The sequence below is a fragment of the Sus scrofa genome, chromosome 4 (genome assembly GCF_054392235.1).
Source record: "Sus scrofa isolate SSC_HxYL_T2T_F1_AM1 chromosome 4, Sscrofa_HxYL_maternal_Yorkshire_Landrace_v2.0, whole genome shotgun sequence".
Lineage (NCBI taxonomy): Eukaryota > Metazoa > Chordata > Mammalia > Artiodactyla > Suidae > Sus > Sus scrofa.
This window is the reverse complement of record NC_139386.1, coordinates 98,454,864-98,460,883: the sequence shown is the minus strand read 5'-3', so window position 1 is coordinate 98,460,883 and position 6,020 is coordinate 98,454,864.

The following is a 6,020-nucleotide window of genomic DNA, read 5'->3' as shown; positions in this document are numbered from 1 at the left end:
CACTCCCTCATCACCTTCCCCCTCTCCCTCCTGTCATGAAGGCACACGTCCCTCCTCTGTCTCTCTCTCTCTCTCTTTTTTTTTAGGGCTGCACCATGGCATATGGAGGTTCCCAGGCTAGGGGTTGAACAGGAGCTGTAGCTGCTGGACTACACCACAGCCACAGCAATGTGGGATCCGAGCCGTGTCTGCAACCTATACCACAGCTCACGGCAACGCTGGGTCCTTAACCTAGGATCCGGCCAGGGATCGAACCTCCGTCCTCATGGATGCTAGACAGATTCATTTTCACTGAGCCTCAACAGGAACTCCACATCTCCCTCCTCTCACCAAGGCTCTCTGGTACATTCTTCAACCCTCCCTCTCCCAACCAGGTGTACTAGGTGTTTTCTGTACTGGAAAAAAAACAGAATAATCCTTCCCACGACTCCACTCTTTCGGTCTGCCACCTCCATCCTTGCTAACTCTCTTTCCTGTTGTCCCCCAATATCGGGTAGGGTCTGTTCTGGCTGCCTCCCCCCTCCCCCAGTGTCACCCTCACTCTCTTTAATCCCTGTGGTCTGGCATTTCCCCCCTCCCCTCTGCTCAAAGGACTCCATGAGTTCCCATAAGCTTGATCTCTGTGCAGTCTTCACACCTTAGCCACAATATTCTCACCACTCTCTTCTACGATGACATTTTCTTGAAAAACAACAAAAAATTTTTTTAGACTTTCGATTGTCTTATAGGGGTTTTTATCCCTTAAAGATGGGGGGTACCAACGTGGGGTCCAGTAAGATGTGGTTTTCTCCCATTGGCCTTGCCCAATTACCTATATCAGTCCTTGTCTGATAGGAGTCTTAGGGGTGGAAATGTCCCATAAATCTCATGGTTTCTTTGCCCTTTACTTCCCGTAAACTGAGTCACAGGGTCTAGGGATTAATGTCCATCTGGGCGTAGGTACACTTCCTATAGTAAACAAGGCCTGAGAGGATGTTACTCCCTGGAGCCCTTAAGCCACAGATGTTAATCAAGAGCCATATCGAAGAATGCATTGAAGCCCGTGCTCCTACACTGACTACCTAAATCATTATCTGCCTCAGTTTTCACTTCACTGTTGTGAACAATGCTGCAGTGAACATGGATGTGCAGGAGTTCCTGTCATGGCGCAGTGGTTAACAAATCTGACTAGGAACCATGAGGTTGCAGGTTCGATCCCTGGCCTTGCTCAGTGGGTTAAGGATCTGGCATTGCCGTGATCTGTGGTGTAGGTCACAGACATGGCTCGGATCCCATGTTGCTGTGGCTCTGGCATAGGCTGGCAGCTACAGCTCTGATTCGACCCCTAGCCTGGAAACCTCTACATGCCGCGGGAGCGGCCCCAGAAAAGGCAAAAAGACAAAAAAGAAAAAAAAAATGGATGTGCAAATATCTCTTTAAGATCCTGTCTGCCAGAGAAACTTTACTGAAGTTATTTGGCTTCTCTTTTTTTCTTTCTCCTCTGCTGGCTCCTTTTCCCCCCTCCCCTTACCCAATGCACTTTTACCCTGAGGCTTGGCTTTTACTGTTCCCAAACATCCTCTCTTGGGGCTCCCCCGAGACCTCTAGGCCAAGGGCTGTGAACAGGATCGGACCTTCATCTGTGGTTATCAGACTCAGCCAGCCTTTACTGTCAGCACCTCAATTTCCTCACCTCTCAGGAGGAAGGCATGCACAGGAAACTCTTCTTGCTTTAAATGTGATGGCTCCCTCACTGCCAAGTACACAGCTCCAGAGCTGAGCTTTCTCCTGTGCTCCAGCTAGTACAAGGCCAAGCCTGCTGGACCTCTTTATCCGAGTGACCTAGAGGCTCCTGAAATGCCACCCTTTCTTTCCTTCCCTTCTCTGCCTCCTGCTAACATCACTCTGAAATGTCCTCTTTCCCCATCTCCCTCTAAGGTTCAGTCTGTGCCTTCTTCTCAGGCTGCCCCAGTCCTGGCTGATTAGCCTTTCCTAAAATTTCCCCAGCACTCACTGTCTGTATCACTCATGAGTTTCTTAGAACCAACCAAAGAACGTAAACACGGCATTACCGTTGTGGCTCAGAGGGTCAAGAACCTGACGTAGTGTCCGTGAGGATGCGGGTTCGATCCCAGGCCTCACTCAGTGGGTTAAGGATCCAGCGTTCCCGTGAGCTGCAGCGTAGGTCGAATATGTGGTCGGATCCCGAGTTGCTGTGGCTGTGGTGTAGACGGGCAGTTGCAACTCTGATTAGATCCCTAGCCTGGGAACTTCCATACCCTGCAAGTGCAGCTGTAAAAAAAAGGAATATAGGAGTTCCCGTCATGGCTCAGTGGTTAACAAATCTAACCAGGAACCATGAGATTTTGGGTTCGATCCCTAGCCTTGCTCAGTGGGTTAAGGATCCGGCGTTGCCATGAGCTGTGGTATAGGTCGCAGATGCAGCTCGAATCCTGCATTGCTGTGGCTGTGGTGCAGGCCGGTGGCTACAGCTCCGATTCGACCCCTAGCCTGGGAACTTACATATGCCCCGGGTGCAGCCCTAAAAAGAAAAAAAGAAAAAAAAAAAATCCCCCTTGGAACCGCATGGCTTGCCTCCAGCTCCTCCATTCACATGTAAACACTACAGCTTCGGTTTACTGGTTTACCGTGTGCCTAGCACTAGTCCAGGCCTTGATGACAAAGAGATGAATAGACATTCTGCCTAGAGGAACTAACAGTAAGTTTCCTTTGGGCACACTATATCTCCTACCTAGAACAGCATACTTTCTGTGGCTCCTTCTCTAACCTCCCATGAAGAGTTAGTGGCCAGTTAATTAATTTTTTTTTTTTTGCGGGGGGTAGGGGGGCTTCTTTTTAGGGCTGGACCCACAGCATATGGAAGTTCCCAGGCCAGGGGTCAAATCAGAACTACAGCTGCCAGCCTACATCACAGCCACAGCAACGAGGGATCTGAGCCGGGACTGCAACCTACACCACAGCTCATGGCAACGCCAGATCTTTAACCCAATGAGAGAGGCCAGGGATCAAACATGAGTCCGCATGGATACGAGTTGGGTTTGTTACCGCTGAGCCACAATGGGAACTCCTCAGGGAAGCATTTTTAAAGTCAAGGTGAAGGAGAGGGTTGCAAGGTGCATGATCAGTTCATACATAATTCTCTGGCTATTTGAGGATGAGGTAACAAGTAGGGTATCACAGGGGTTAACATCTGCGATCCTCAGGCTCCTGGAGTTCCAGTTGTAGGTCAGTGGAAACAAATCCAACTAGTATCCATGAGATTGCAGGGGTTTGATCCCTGGCCTCACTCAGGGGTTTGATCCCTGGCCTTGCTCAGTGGGTTAAGGATCCGACATTGCTGTGAGCTGTGGTTTAGGTTGCAGACGAGGCTCAGATCTTGGCGTTGCTGTGGCTATGGCATAGGCCGGCAGCTGCACCTCCGATTTGACTCCTAGCCTGGGAACCTCCTTATGCTGGGGTTGAGGCCCTAAAAAGACATAAAAAAAAAAAAATCTTCTGGCTCCAGTAGGTGTAGGGGTCACATGCTCATGGTCATCAGACAGTTAACGTCTTCCATCTGGTGGGGTTTTAGTATTCCCAGAGTTCTCCTGTGGCACAGAGGGTTAATGGCCAGCTCATCTCTGTGGAAGCACTGGTTCGATCCCTGGCCTGGCTCAGTGGGTCAAGGATCTGGTGTTGCCACAGCTGTACTGTAGGTTGTAGCTCTGGCTTGGATTTGATTCCAGGCCCAGGAACTTATCCCAGGACTTACTGAAGTTCAGGTTCTTTGTGTCTCAGCACAGAAGGAATTCATCAAGAAGCAAAGTGATAGGTAGGAAGTTAAGAAGTAGATTTACTGAGAGAGAGACCAAGTGTGGGCTGTCTCAAAAGGCAAGACAGCGGCCTTGGAGATACACAAGCATGGACTGTCTCAGAAGGCGGGAGGCCAGAAGCGACTGGTGAGGGGCGAGAGGCCTGCATTATATTTTAGATTCCACATATAAGTGATATCATATGATTATTTTCTTTCTCTGTCTGACTTACATCACTTAGTCTGATACTCTGTATGTCCATCCATGTTGCTGAAAATGGCATTATTTGATTTTTTTTTTTATGGCTGAGAAGTATTTCATTGTATCTATGTACCATATCTTCTTTAGCCATTCATCTATCAATAGACATTTAGGTTGCTTCCATTTCTTGGCTATTGTCAAATGTGCTGCTATGAACATTGGGGCTGATGCTATACTTTTTGTTTTTTTAGGGCCACACCTGCAGCATATGGAAGTTCCCACACTATGGGTCAAATCAGAGCTGCAGCTGCCGGCCTACACCACAGGCACAGCAACACATGATCCAAGCCTCCTCTGTGACCTGTACAACAGCTCACAGCAATGCTGGATCCTTAACCCACTAAATGGGGCTAGGGATCCAACAAGCATCTCTCCACATGGACACTTAATAGGGTTCTTAACCCACTGAGCCACAATGGGAACTCCTTCAGTCTTTTTTTTTTTTTTTTTTTTTTGCCTTTTTAGGGCCGCATCCACGGCATATGGAGGTTCCCAGGCTGGGGGTCCAATTGGAGCTGTAGCCACTGGTCTACGTCAGAACCACAACAGTGGGGGATCAGAGCCGCATCTGCAAGCTACACCACAGCTCATGGCAATGCCGGATCCTTAACCCACTGAGCAAGGCCAGGGATTGAACCCTCATCCTCATGGATGCTAGTCGGGTTCATTAACTGCTGAACTACAACGGGAACTCCCTTCTGCAGTCTTTTTTTAAAAATTTATTTTTAGATTTTTTTTTACCATTTTTATTGAAATATGGTTAATTTTACCATATTGTGTTAGTTTCAGACGTACAACAGTGATTCAGTTGTGTATATGTGTATACATATTTTTTTCAGATTCTTTTCCCATTATAGATTATTACAAGATATAGACTATAGTTCCCTGTGCTATACAATCCTTGTGGTTTATCTATTTTACGTATAACTGTATACATATTTTTTTCAGATTCTTTTCCCATTATAGATTATTACAAGATATAGACTATAGTTCCCTGTGCTATACAATCCTTGTGGTTTATCTATTTTACGTATAACTGTGTGTATATGTTAATCCCAAACTCTTAATTTATTTTTCCCACACGCCCCAGATCATGCAGTCTCGATGCAGAATTTCTTCCCAGAGAAACCTCAGTGTTGCTCTAAAGGCCTTTCAAATGACTGAATAAAGCCCACCCACATTATTAAAGTATACTTTACCTAAAGTGGACTGATTGTAGATGTTAACCACACCTACAAAATACCTTCACAGCAACACCTATTAGTAGTAGCAAGGTACAAGAGCCTAGCCAGACTGATATAAAACTATCACACTAAGTTTGAAATGCCCACTAGATATTTTGAGGCTATTGTTAACACAAATCTGGAGTTCAGGAGAGATCGACCCTAGAGGTATCAAATTCTTTAATTGTAGTAAAATATACACAACATAAAATTTACTAACATTGAGGGAGTTCCTGTCATGGCTCAGTGGTTAATGAATCCGACTAGTATCTGTGAGGATGCACGTTTGATCCCTGGCCTCACTTAGTGGGTTAAGGATCTAGCATTGCCGTGAGCTGTGGTGTAGGTCACAGACATGGCCTGGATCCCACGTTGCTGTGGCTGTGGCACAGGCCAGCAACTACAGCTCCAATTTGACCCGTCGGCTGGTAACTTCCATGTGCCACGGGTGAGGCCTTAAAAAGACCAAAAAAAATTTACTATTAGTGACATTGTCATTCACAATGTTGTAAATCATCACCACTACCTAGTTCCAGAACACTTTAATCACTCCAAAAGGAAATTCTGCAGTCAGTCCCCATTCTTCCTCCTCCTAGTCCCTGGCAATCACTAATCGATCCACTTATCTGCTATCTAAATAGATTTGTCTATTCCGCATATTTCATCTAAATGAAATTACACAATATGTGACTGTTGTGTCTGGCTTATTTCACTTAGCATAACAGTTTCACAATTCATCCACACA